At 35.6% G+C, this 14,843-nt stretch overlaps 1 protein-coding gene across 1 annotated transcript in view; it reads left to right on the top strand.

Annotated features, from left to right (window-relative positions):
* Positions 1–9,579: 9,579 nt before the first annotated feature.
* The window catches only part of LOC143256453 (nuclear receptor-interacting protein 3-like), a 29,575-nt gene continuing 24,311 nt past the window's right edge, over positions 9,580–14,843 (top strand). Inside the window, exon 1 of the mRNA XM_076513700.1 lies at positions 9,580–9,895. The gene's annotated coding sequence lies outside the window, so the exon portion shown is untranslated. The remainder of the gene's footprint in view (positions 9,896–14,843) is intronic.

Below are 14,843 nucleotides of genomic sequence, written 5' to 3'. Positions count from 1 at the left end.
ATATGTATGTTGGAGACAAAATTGCCCTTTAGAATCCTAAAATGCTTGTCTCATGGCATGCAAGTATAATTTTCCCATAAGTATACCTCACACATTTTCTTTTTTTACTTTATTGGGAAACATCCCTTGGATATCTTGAATCTTTTGTGATAATTAGTGGTGGTGAGCTAAGAGGCTGGGGAAGGCTTAACTTCCACTGGTGTGAAAGTTCTCTGACAAGGACAACTTAGCTTGGACAGCTGTCAATAGGCAAATCTCCTTTACAGGACATTGCTTTTAACTCAAATATCACAGCTTACTCAAAAAGATTTGCAAACCATCAATGATTGTAATTATTTAATAGGTAATATTTCTCAATTTTTAAGCACTTTAAAATATTTTACTAGTAATAGAAAAGCCGTCAATTGGTGGTCTGTATAAGGGTCATAAAGTTGGAACCAGGATGTTATGATACAAAGACTTCTAAGAAGTAATATTTTCATAATTTTTGTGCTACATGGAAAGTTCATAACTATCATTGGTACTATTACTAAAAAGGAAATTAAACATTCAGGTATTAACATAAATTGCATGTACTTCATTCCAGAAATGAACTATAGGAGTCCAATAAAAACCTATTCAAAACGAGTTTGTTTTTCTTTAACACATTCCTCAGGAGCTGACGGGTGTCTTTATTTGTTGAGTGAAGTCCCAAAGAGGGTTGTTGTGAACGTATTTTTACAAGAAGTTTTCGTTTGTTAAATGATAAATCTTAAAGTGAAGTGCAGCAACCCCAAGTCTCCATACTAGCCAGTACCAAGTTCTACCTCTTTGGAGTAAATTCAGGAGATATCGGTAAACCATTAATTAAGCAGTTGTCAATCTTATGCTTCTGCTATTACTTGTTTAGCTTTTGAATGAGATAAGAACGATTTCACCTATGATTATGTAGGGAAGGTCGAAGTATTACGATACTCAGAAGTAGGATTAGTAAACAGGAACACTTTGAAAGCAGCTGCAGATATAATATTGTACACGACTTGCTACACACAGTATCTACCAAAATGGTTCGAAACGGTGCCATAAGCCATTTGGAGATTTCCATGGTGTTTTGTGCGTGACCGTAAACCTCGTGATGCACTGACTGATTCTAGTCACCTTCACACCTTGAATCACTTTGTGCAACCCCAAACGTTACAGCAGTGTGGGAAATGCTTTCTTTTTGACCAATGGAAAAGTCCAAATTAAGAAAAATCGAATTGGAAGAGGCTAAGTTATTTTTAAATAAGATTACAGTAAAAATACGTAAGGAGTGTAATATTGGTTTCTCAAAGATATTTCAATTTGTTTATCCAGTTCCAGAGTTCCTGAAAAATTATCAATAATAAATATTATCTCAACAGTCCAAGGATTTAAAGTGTTATAATCCAGGATTTGATTCCGAATGGTGAATGCAGCAGACAGCACAACGTGGCTTTATCTAAGCAACAACAAATAAGACAGTGTTCTTACATTTTTTGAGATATATTGCCCCAAAGTAGTAATCGATATTAAAAAGTGCAGGATTATAAATAGGCTTAATTCGAATAAAGCAAACAGGATTAAATTGTTTAAAACACGAAGATGAGTGGAAGAAGTAATGGAATTCTGTACAAAACACCTACATGAATCTTAAGACTTTCCCATTATAATAATTTAAATATTTCAGAAACATTTACCATAGTATTAAAGTGAAATTTAGGAAAATCGAAGCATAATTTACCTACATAGATACTTGTTGCTCTGAAATACGAGTTCTCTCAAACACCTGGGCCGGGTGGTAAAAGCACTCGACTCGTAATTCTAGGGTCGTGGGTTCAAATACCTGTCGCACCAAACGTGTTTGCCCTTTCAGCCATTGGGGCGTTAGAGTGTGGTGGTCAATCTAACTATTCGTTGATGAAAGAGTAGCCCAAGAGTTGGTGGTGGGTAGTGATTACTAGTTGCTTTCCTTCTGGCCTAACATTGCTCTTTAGAGATGGCTAGCGCAGATAGTCCTTGTGTAGCTTTGCACGAAGTTCAAAACACCTGATGTTTGTAACTATTTGACAAATGTCGTAATATATAGTTGCAAGTAGACAAAAGAGTCAGATTCGATTGGATGAAACAAGTATTAAAGATGTTCATATTATTAAAGACGTAAAAGAAGTAACATGTGCCTTTATTTCATACAATTTAAGGCATCAAATATAAAGGCTAAGATACTGTGCACAATATTGTTCCGTTCAGACAGTGTCAGCTTAAAATAGCTTCGAAGATCTCGAAGAATCCTACATAAACCTTTTTTATTTCAACTACTGGTAGTAACATTTATATCTGGAATTGCAAAGTTTTATACTAACTACCTTTTCTCCATCCTCTTCCAAGAAAATGGTAATAGCTGTTAACAGTTCCATCATGATACCAACTATTACTTCAGCACTACACTACTTAGTGGTCTGTAAGGAGTGTTTGTGCGTTTCTAGTATATATTGTTTGAGAGGGTTACGTTGGAAGAGGTTGGAATGGAACATTTGGAAATTGTTTGGTAAGTAGGTTAAGATGAGGCAGAACAGGACGTAATGGCGTTCTGCCTCTTGAAGATTAAGGCCATTGGTGTTTCCGTTCTTCTGGTTGAAATGTCAAAGTGGATCACAAGAGGAAGCTTCCACGTCTTTCAAAATCCCAGTTTAACTGCTATATGTAAGGTGTTCCAGTTTGAAGAACATGATATTGTAGCATTAGCTTAATGATCAACTGTAGCGGATTTAAATGACAGGAAACCACAAAGAAAACTAGATTGTTGTAAATGAAAAGTTATTAGCTACTGAACTTAGTTTAAATATTGATCAGGTTTTGTTATTGCAATAAACACAAGTCATACAGCTACTATAAAATGAGAGAAAATGCTTGTGTTAGTATTAAATAGTTGTATGAAAAAATAAAAAATGTAGTTGGTTATACATGTACAGTGTCTTTTCTTTGTGTAATTGTGATTAAATGGAGTTGCTGCTTCGTTGCCCGATAGGTTACTTACCTCTTTACACACTATTAACTATTTTCATTAAGTGTTGCACTCTATACGGGAACTTTTACTCAACTCTTTCCACAAACCTACCGATCTGCCCTCTCCCTCGTGTAAATCATGATGCATCATCTGAAAACCAACAGAATGGCATGCGCATGTGGCTCTCTACAGTACTATTTTCTACTGACCATTTCTCGTTTGGCAGCTTTCGAATGCTGACGATTTTTGTGCTTCCTGCGTGACTATTTATTTTCCGCTTGAAGATATTTTTTAAATTCATACTTTTAAATATTTTCTCCCAGTTTATTATTGTAAGTATATTTCTTCACTTGACAATTTTGTGCAGATTTCATGAGTAGTGAATTCCGATGTCAACGTTACTACTTCGTGAGTCATACCAACGACTGATGTTTAATCTTGGGCTTCAGGTGCGGGATGCCCGACAGTGGAACTTTCTGCTTTTGTATATTAGGAGATTGAACGTAACATGGGTCAACCTTTATCCCCTGGCATCGTCCAGGTTCCTCATGGTTATGCTGAAGCTAAACAGAATTATGAGGATTCATAACCTTTTTTTTTTCTCCTGAATTTGTCATTTCTTCTCAATTCCAGCCTGAAGATTCGCCAGTTTTCACAGAATGTACATCTCAGGTTTATGACTTTTTGCCTTTTTCTCCTATCTCTTACCTCATTCCTACTCTCCTGATATTTAAGTACATACGAATCATTTTCTCTCTCAATTAAATGTGGGGTTCAGCATGTCCCCTGGGTGGGATATCTGTTTTTGGATTAACATCTGTTGGGTTTCTTATTACATCTTATAGGAGTGGTTCCCAAATCTAATGTTAGTCTCACATATCCCCAATATTCCCGCCTTCGTTTTACCCTTGCTATTCTTCCATACATCTACTCTCGAAGGCTCTCCACAGAAATCCTGGAGGATTTTCTACTCATACTCTTTATATTGCCTCTTCCACATTAGCCTTCGTATCGTTCTCGGCTCTGGCATTACATACATTGGTTCTTTGTTGTTGGGACCTTATCACCTTATCAATTATCACACCTTAACCACTTCATTGCACTCCCCAAATTCACTATGGAGTCCTTTCTCACTCTAAGATGGGCAATTTCCCCAGGGTTATGGATGACAAAAATGGATGTATCTGATGCCTACTACCACATTCTAATTGCATTTAAATCTCAATCTTATATTTGGTTTGTTCACCTCGAGATGGGTTACCAATTTCAGGCACTGCTCTTTAGATATGACATGGTTCCGTACGCGTTTTATCACATCGTTCAGCCTTTTGATCATTATATTCGTACTCTGTGGATGCAATTTCATCATTACATGGGTGACTGGCCCCTCACTCATTCTGAGTAGGAGTTGACCACTTACACTCATTAACTTCTTTTCTGTGCCAACTCAACTAGGCTGGTTGATCAGAGAAGAGAGTCCTTTGATCCACCCAATATATAGTGCATTTGGGGGTTTTCTTGGACACTAACATCAGCGACATTTTTCCTTTGCATCTACGTACCATGAAACTTTTATTTCACTGTACCCTCTCAGCTCAGTCACCTACTTCTTGCGAGATTTTGTTGCTTTTAGAAATGTAGTCCTTCATGACTATATTCTCTGCATGGGATCCTTTTTTCTGCTACTATTTTGCTTTTTCATTTTCTAAAAGACGATTTGCAGGGATAGCTAAACAACGCCCATATGTCAGTTGGCGTGCCACTTCCATTCCTTCATCCAGATATACTTCTTTTCATGGACGTTTCCTTTCAGGGATGGAAGATTGGTTCAATCATCAGAAAGCTTCTAGCAATTTGTTTACAGACAAAAGCATCTTACATATCAATTATCTCCAACTTCTAGCAGTTTGACAGGCATTATATCTCTTTCTGTTGTTTATCACTGATGATGGTTCAACCAGACAGCTCTAAAGTAGTGACTGATATCAACCACTAGGGAGAACGTGGTCAAGATGTTTCTGTTTTCGTTTCGGACTTTGGATCATCTGTACTGGACACTTGCACATCACATTTCATGAGCCAAATGTTTCAATCTATTTGCAGATTATGTTTAACACCCGCACCGAGCCTATCCAACGGAATGACCCCTAGACCCACCCGTTTTCAGGGTTCTTTGCCGTCTAGGGGGGTTCTCTTCATTTGGATGCATTTGCCGTGTACCGCAATACCAAGTTGTTCCTCCTTTATTTATCTGTACCTCATCTGCAGACTCTGGTTGCCAATGTCTTCAGCCAGGGTTGGTCTCACAGATACCTTTGTGTACTCTTTCATCTGATTGCTTCATTGGGTGATTTCTCTTGTTGGATTCTCCTTATTGCACCCTACAGATTAACTTCTGTGTCCGGTTAGAGTCCTACTTTGTTATATTGCATGTATAGCTACTCTCTGGGGTATGTACAATCATCTCTTGTATTCCCTGTTTATCTTCCCGTTACAAATAGGGTCCACCTACTCATTTCTATCTTCTTTGTCCTGTATCTTGGTCTATATTTCCTCTGATCTGTGTATATTAATTAAAACTTTCTTTCCTTTGTGTTACCATAAAAATAGAATTTTTACAAAATGTGTGTAATATATTACGAAGATTTAAGTTCACTTGCGAAACAGTTTTATAATTGTGAAAACAGAAAACTTTTTTGAGAATTATATCTACACACAGAATAACATTAATATAAATCCAGATTATCCGTGGTACCCGACTTTATTTATTCTATCTTCTTCAGGTAGACGCTGATAACCAAAATAATTTATAATATTCAGTTTCTGACACTCAATTTCATTTGATATATACAACCTAATTTACATGTTTATATGTAGCATAGGCTTCTTTAAACATCTAATATAATTGTATCTTGTCTGAACCTGATTTTCATTATGCCCACACTACATGACAGCTACATATGGATTCCTGTGTATGGTGAGGGGACCTCCTACAAAAGATTTTGTAACTTCAGTTTACCTCTTTTAGGAACTAAACATCCACCAACGTGATTACTGTGTGTGGCGACTCGTGAAGAGGAGGAGAGGATCCTGGTGATTGAGGGTCCAACTCCAACAAACCACTTTGGCCTTGAATTCCTGCTGACGTATAGCTTTGAAATGGCCCCCAGGGTCAGTTGGTTGGCCCACTCTGGCTAGGGTTAACCAAGTAACAGTGCTGGACGTTCTAAATAGGTGTTGTGGACATTGTGTTTGACGCTGATGTTTGGGTATCGTGCCCACGAGACCCTGGTATTGCTGCAGTGCTCTTGTTTGGTATTTCACTGCGTCCTTTCATAGGACTCAATGGCAGGTGGGATCAGTGGACACTGAAATGTATTGTCTTTATTATGGATACCCCCGTTAATGAAGAAATAAATAAAAATGAAAAAACAACAGATTATTAGAGAACAACCACATATGGACAACTTTGTTGCACAGTCACCATCACAGTCAGATTCTGTACTTCAACTTCTAATTATGCATTACTTATCCGGGAAACCTTTAGGGCAAATGTCTCTCTTTTTTTTTTCACAAGGGATTAGAAGGGCTTCTTGGCCTAAGTTTTAAGATTTACTATAATTTGAACAATAAAAAACTTTATTATTATTATTTTATTTGGTTTGTGAATTTCGCGCAAAGCTACACAAGGGCTTTCTGCGCTAGCCATCCCTAATTTTGCAATGTAAGACAAGAGGAAAGGCAGCTAGTCATCACCACCAACCACCAACTCTGGGCTACCCTTTTACCAACGGATTGACCGACACATTATAACGCCCTCACGGCTGAAAGGGCGAACATGTTTGGTGTGACGGGAATTCGAACCCTCGACCCTTGTTGGGTTTTAACTGTTTTTTGTTTCTGAGAAGATAAATACTTACACGTGAACTGATGTATATGGAAGTCAGAACAATAGTTAGGACCTCAAATAATGTAATAAAGTAATAAAATAATGTAATAAGATTCTCGTATTATTTATAATAATTATATGTTTCAAGGTGGTGTCCACTACTTAGAGCTTACAGAAGATCTAAGCTAAAAATGGTGTCATCTTTTATATTTAGAACAATGATCAGTCAGGTTTTTTTGAGAATTAAAAAAAAAGAAATATAAAAAATACTTTAGTTTAAAAATGACTTTCGAAAGATTTTAGAATTGTTTAAACCTTGCGTTAGTCTTATGGGGTCTTCTTGGACATTAAATATTGTGTAAACCTTTGCACCGATAGATGGTAGCTCATACATGTTTTGCTCTCAGTATGTGTATGTGTGTGTGTGTTTTTTTTCAAAATAATGGTTTGTTGTTTTTTGTTTATCTTGAAATTACATTTGTTATGATGGGGTAACTACGGAAAATTTTTATAGAAGACCAATGCAGGGTTAAGTTTTTATTTAGGCCCGGCATGGCCAGGTGGTAAAGGCACTCGACTCGTAATCTGAGGGTAGTGGGTTCGAATCCCCGTCACACCAAACATGTTTGCCCTTTCAGCCGTGGGGGCGTTATAATGTTACGGTCAATCCCACTATTCGTTGGTAAAAGAGTAGCCCAAGAGTTGGCGTTAGGTGGTGATGACTAGCTGCCTTCCCTTTAGTCTTACACTGCTAAATTATGGACGGCTAGCGAAAATAGCCTTCGTGTAGCTTTGTGCAATATTCCAAACGAACCAAATCAAAAGTGTTTTGTCAACATTAGTTGTTCGTTAAAATGTACAGATTGGGTTCCGGAATAAAGTATAGTGAAACATAAACTTATTTTTATTTTAAAGAGTGTTTAAAAAATAATGACTTTTAGATGGGAAAAGAAAGCCTTCAAAAAGATTACACAAGACTTGTAACGTCTGTATGAATATTACTCAAACAATATACAGTCCTTCTTTCCAGTGTCTCATCAGTAAGCTTAGTCCTCCATACGGTAAAGTTTTTTGTTTGATTTCTGCATTGGCCGAAGTTCTTATAATTAACCAACTGATGCATCTTTGTTCTTAAGCAATAAATAACATTTAGTTGAATATTTAATTGTTATATATACGCAGCTCAGACTGCTTACAGCTACTAAAGGAGATTTAAGCTTGCGAAACTTTTCACACAAAGAGTCCGAAATCTTCATTGCATGAGCACGAGTAGTGAATTTTAGGTACTCTTAGTTGTCATGGTGAACTTTCAGATACACTTCATGGTCTTTACACCCACCAATTATTTACAGTTCTTTTTTATTATTTGATGTTACTGAAAATGGCTGCTACTCTTTACGAGAGTACTGAGAGAGACTATTTGTTGGCAAGAGTTGGGACCCATCCAGTTGATAGCACACTTTTCTTATTGACAAAAAAGAAGCAAGTGTTGTACAGGAACACTAACCCTGTGCATGTCTTGCGTTTTTAGCTGCGTTATAAAAATTACAGTCAATTCCGTTATTTGGTTCTCGAATTTCGATCTTTTTTCAAAATTTAGATTTAATACCTTTACCATTACAAGGAAAGGAAGTGATGAGCTACATTTACCAAAATTAAAGTTGTGTTCCCTGAAAGTGAAACGGCGGTAAGTCTAAGTACTTACAACGATAAAATACGGGTTTTCATTTTCCGTAATGGATTTGCTCAACAAAAAAAATGTTGCTGGCCTCTTAGCTGCATTCACCAAAGGGTAAATAAAAATAAATTGCTTTGTGGAGGACATTCGAAGTTCTTTCCAAATTTAATCAAAACCACATGAAAACTTTTCCACTTATTCTGATAATAAACACATAAAGAAGTGAAACCGGTATCATTGCTGTCTGTTAGGGATAATTGATATCTTTGGGACCCATTGTCCACCTGATGTCCCGAAGAAGGTTAACAAAAACGTATACTTTGATAGTTATAGTATACCTTATGTGTCTAGACTGTGAATTCGATGATCATGATTCTGAATCTGTTGTTTTAAAATCGTTCTTAGCAGTTTGGGACCGTGTATGCGTCATAAGAGTGACGGTCAAATTCCACTATTTAGGCGATACAACTGTTGATTAGCTGCTTTAGTTTATTTGGAATTTCACTCAAGGCTACAAGAGGGCTTTCTGCACTAACAGTCCTTAATTTAGCAGTTAAAGCCAAGTGGAGTTGACCAAAAATAATTTCGCCTCCACGGCTAAAATGGCAAATATGTTTGGTGGGACGTGCTCGATTCGAACCTGCAGATTGCGAGCAGAACGGTCTTACCACTCATTTAACCGTGTCAGGCCCTCAGACGAGATCTAAGCCCATCACTTCAAAATTATGATTTTTTTTCCACGTTTGATAAGAGTATTTATGTTGAAAATTCAGCGCTTCGACTATAAATACGTTTTAATACGGAAATCTCTACAAGCGTATTTTGATACGTCTCCTCCAAGATTGTTCTCTATTAATTTTTTTTTTATTTTGAGAGCAATTCCTTAACAAGGAAGAATTTAAAAACTAATCCTAGATATAGAAACAGATAATGTTTGTCAATGCGTGCATCGTTTTACAAAAAGTTCCGTTACGACAACAGGAAACAGTATTTAATTAAATACAAACTTAATGTCTCTTTCTTTTTTTTCCACATCATTCGCAAAATACCCGGATGTGGCAAGACTGTCGATTGCCCTAATACCGCCAACAGTGCTTGGCAAACGCAACGCCGTTGCTAGGCGACATGTGAGCCACGAAATGTTTTGAACATACCCTCCATCAGAATACTTCACGTCGTTTTGCATATATTTGATTCGCCAACAGTTAATGTTACCGTTGTCGAACGGTGTGCTACATCAAACAGAAGGAATACTGATTAAGTCTAGTTCTACTAGTGGAATTTTTTTGTTTGTTTGCAAAAAATCATCATGAACGAACTAACGGTAAGTTTAAAAATATGGTATATTATATATATATATATAGCATTTTTATGAAAGTTATTCATTAACTTATGTTGATGTCCATTTTCTTGTGAGATATAAATGATCTGCTTATTAACAATCAATTTGATAAATGACATATACAATTGAGGACTTATTTCCTAAAGTTGAAATAGGCATAAAGTTGAAAATATTAAAATAACTCAAGTAAATAACAGTAAATTTATTACAACGGCATTTTTTTAAATAAAAAAATAGCATTGAAAAGAGACATCACATTTTTATGTAGGTGTTATGTCTTTGACATTTATTACGTTCTTGAAACGCTATATTGACCTATAATTTATCTTTTATCGAAAGTTTATCGTTTATGCAGGGTGTTCTAATAGTTTGAATCCATACATATAATTAGTTCCTCAACTGAGGCCAAAATAGCAGTAAAAAGCGCCCTCAAAAACCGAAGAATGCAAAAAACATGACTGAAGATTTGTGTTTTCTCCATGAACCTCCATGCCAGATTTATGGAATGTCCATCAACAAGTGGTAAAAAAACGTGAATAACAATCACAAAATGTGAAACTGAAGAATTATATGTATCTCTCCAAGGAATCATCATACCAACGTGAAGGTCAACCCACACCATGTGAAGTAGTTACATAGACATACAGCATACAGTATTGCTATACTTATATATATAAGTAATTACATTAACATACAACAGACAGTACTATTATATTTATATAGATAAGTAGTTACATGGACATACAGCAGACAGTATTGTTATATTTATATAGATTAAAATTGCATGCTTTAAGAACTACACATGTATCAACTATTGGTATACTATGTCATGAAATACGTACAACAATAATTATAAACGTGTTTGTTGAACTTTAGTAATATAATGTCTATTTTATTTATGGTTCCATACTTCTAAGATACCCTGTATATAAATATATATGTGTGTATGTGTATGGATGGGTAGATGTGGACGTATATATGTCATATAAACACGGTAGAGATGCATATATGCATGCAAGGCAGTAAAAGCTCTAGAGCACCTCAACGGTATGTCTGAGAGCACATAACGCTAAAAACTGAGCTTTGAAACCTGTGGTGGGCAAAATACAAATAGCTCATTGTGTAGTTTTGCGCTTAACAACAACCAAACCATATTTTAAAGATCGTTTATTCATATGATTACAGCTTACTAATTCGTCAGCATATCTATATTAAGTCAGGTCTGTGTTTATTAGATCCAGTCTTTAGTACTATTACTGTTGTAAAACGTACTGTACAACTGCCACATCTCCATTTCATCCATTCTTATTCGAGCTTCTTTGTAATCAGTTTTAACATCGTTAGCCACCAGCTTGGATTTGGAACATTTTTAATTTAAATTTATTCTTCAATCGGGGTTTACATGTAAATTGAAGTTTCATGTAGGGAATATTAAACTTTAAAAACTTATATACAACAAATAAAAGGTTACGCACCTGTAAAAATAAAGTTTTTATTAATAATAAAACCAGAAACGTTTTTTTTTTTCAGTCTGTGAGACTAAATTTGTTTCAAATAGATTCTGTTTATGATGGTTACGAGGTTGGTCATGTAACAGATCCCACGTAGTCAGAGTACAGAAAATAACAAAATATAAAGTCTTGTGAAAACAAACGTTTGAAATGTGTTTAGGAGATAATAGAGATTACACAAATAATACCTGAGATTACTGGAACGAAGAATAATTTTTAATCGTAACATGAAACCACTTTGCACTCAGACTAGTAACGAAATAGACTTCATTTTAATAAACAAATCTTTTGTAAAAATGTTTCATTGAAACACAATTTTTTATGTACAAAAAAATTGTAACCTGTACTGAAAGTGTGCCAACTTTTAAATATGTAAATACTTAACATGTGCAATTGTGTAGACGAGTTAGTGAATATTACACCTAGCCCGTTGCGAAAGGCGCGTGTTCGAACAGATTATTGCTAGTCCTACACGTAATTTTCGTGATATAACTTAGTAAGTCATAAGTAGAAAAATTTCGTATGTTGAAATTTCCGTGCGCTTTTCCTGTTTTTTCTTAAGCTGCGAACTGTTTTTGTTCACCTTAGAAATCACTAAACTAAAAATGTTTTAAAATATCTGTACTAGACAAAGAGCCTAACTCATTGGATCATTGATCGCGGTACGGCCCAACAACGAAATCATGTCGTATATCATATTGCTTTCAAAAACACAGGGCAGTGACCTCATTCAACATGACAGATGCTGCATCGATACCACCATGTTTATATGTATTATACATAGGCGTCTACAGGTATCTTTCCAGGGAGGAACAAAGTAGTGTAAAATTGTAAAATGAATAAAAAAAATCATATACATATGTTGAATAAATAAAGAAATAATTATGTTTCTTACTTTCTAGGGGATCAGTGTCCCCTCTTGCCCCTCCCGCACGGACGCCTCTATATGTATATATAGCCAAAACATGAATAAAGTTTTCTATCTGTACATACAAATAACACTAGAACTCCTGAACTCTACGCTATTTCATATCGAGGCCCGGCATGGCCAGGTGGTTAAGGCGCTCGACTCATGATCTGAGGGTCGTGGGTTCGAATCCCCGTCGCACCAAACATGCTTTCAGCCGTGGGGGGCGTTATAAGTGACGGTCAATCCCACTATTTGTCGGTAAAGAGTAGGCCAAGAGTTGGCTGTGGGTGGTGATGACTAACTGCCTTCTCTCTAGTCTTACACTGCTAAATTAAGGACGGCTTTGCGTGAAATTCAAAAACAAATCAAATTAATCACTAGAATTCTTGGACTCTACGTCATTTTCTACCGGTGTCGTGACTTCAAAAGTTACTCTACAGGACATAATTTTACAGATGAGCTACAGTAAAAACTTTCAATTAGCAGTTTTCAAGGCCCGGCATCGCCAAGCGTGTTAAAGCGTGCAACTCGTAATCTGAGGGTCGTGGGTTCGAATCTCCGTCGCACCAAATATGCTTTCAGCTGTGGGGGCGTTATAATGTGACGGTCAATCCCACTATTTGTTGGTAAAGAGCGGACCAAGAGTTGGCGGTGGATGGTGATGACTAACTGCCTTCTCTCTAGTCTTACACTGCTAAATTAGGGACGGCTAGCACAGATAGCCCTCCGGTAGCTTTGTGCGAAATTAAAAAACAAACAAACAAACAAACCAGTTTTCAACTTAATATGAATTAAATATATATTTTCCAAAATATAAAGTGCAGCCATTACATGAATAAAATACGTCAAAATATGTTTAAAAACAATTAGTTTAAGCGTAATAAATATGCTTTTAATTCTTTTCTATTCATTTATCAATTGTTTATTCAAAAGTTATTTTAAATTATATTTACCTTGTTATTTTATCAAAACAGATTATTTCCATATTCTTTAGTAATTTAATAAAATATCTTTTTTTATACTTTTTTTTTCGTTTTCGTAATTCTTACTCATAATTGTTGTCAAAGATACAATTAAATTATATTGAAAATCACGTGACTTTTGGCATGAGCAAGCGGCTACCATTCCTATGTGTTGAACTTTCAAAGTCCACCAGGTGAATTTAGAAGTCATCCGAGAGGACAGCGGTAAGTCTTCGGATTTACAATTCAAAAATCAGGGGTTCGATTCGCCTCGCTGGGCATAGTATATAACTGCATGTGGCATATATATTTTTTGCATGTGACTTTGTTCTAAGAAAACACATAACTATGAATTTACAATAGAAAGACGATTTCACCTGACAATTCTTGGCCATTTTCCATCGAAAGTGGAAAATTTGATTTTAATAAATCTGTCAAGCCAAGATTGTCTAAACTTGATTTTAACTTAGAAATTGTTGCAAAATTCTTTCCCAAAACACACATATCTGATCAGTGATATGAAGAATGGATTGGATGTAAATCCAGATGAAAATCTTAAAATTAAAATATGTTATTTTTTCTCAATGTATGTTGTGTGTCACAGAAAAATATACATCTCAAGTATTGTTACTAATGAACTATAGGTGACGCATCATGTCTTTTTTTTTAGGGTGGTGGGTGGCAGTAGATAATGTTATTTATATATATCTACCTTCAAATATTCAATGTTCTTAATTGAAGAGGGCGAAAATAATTGAGCACATTTATTTTATGAGTATAATAAAATTGAATCACATTTATTTGAGAAACTGTGTTACTACTTTCCAGGATGAGGACTCATATTCACAGAAACTGGTATGGAGGTTCATCAGTTTCTTGCGGATGCTCATACACATTTTTAGTTTTGCTTTTTGCTGTTTTGATGTGCGTGTTTTGCCACTACTTCGCCCCCTGTTGATGGATTTCCACTAAAATTTGGCATGAAAGATTTTCTAATCCACACGGAGATACATGAAAAAGTGAGGTTTAACATTTTGTGTTTTATAATTTTTATGGGCGTTTGTGCAGTTTTTCACAACTGTATATAAGAGAAGCAAATGTTCATGTTCCAATAAAAAACATTCATAAATCACGAATCTACATAACTTCAAATTAGGGGACGGTTGCACCAGTTAGTAATAAATAAACTTCTATCTTCATACTCAGTGATAGCATCAAAAATGAATTAATTTAGAACATGTATCTGTAGACAGTGTTTGTTTTGACGACATCTCTATGTACAGTATAGCTGACTGACCAGTAAGTGACATTAGAATGTCGTGAATAATTATTTCAACTTATGTGAGTACTTAATACTGTCAGCGTTTCAAATTAAAAGCTATCAAACTGTGATGCAGACATGTATAAGTGAAATGCCTTCCAAAAAACTTGCATATATAACTTGAAACTAAATATAAACGTCAACAATAGTTCGATGTCGCCCACTGTAACTTAATATATTATACAACAAGGTTTTATTTATTTGTGGAATGGGTACGGTAGGTGTA

This window comes from Tachypleus tridentatus, chromosome 7 (assembly GCF_004210375.1).
Source record: "Tachypleus tridentatus isolate NWPU-2018 chromosome 7, ASM421037v1, whole genome shotgun sequence".
In the NCBI taxonomy this organism is placed as follows: Eukaryota; Metazoa; Arthropoda; class Merostomata; order Xiphosura; family Limulidae; genus Tachypleus; species Tachypleus tridentatus.
Note: the sequence above shows the minus strand (reverse complement) of the source record. Positions and strands in the feature narration are given on the sequence as shown.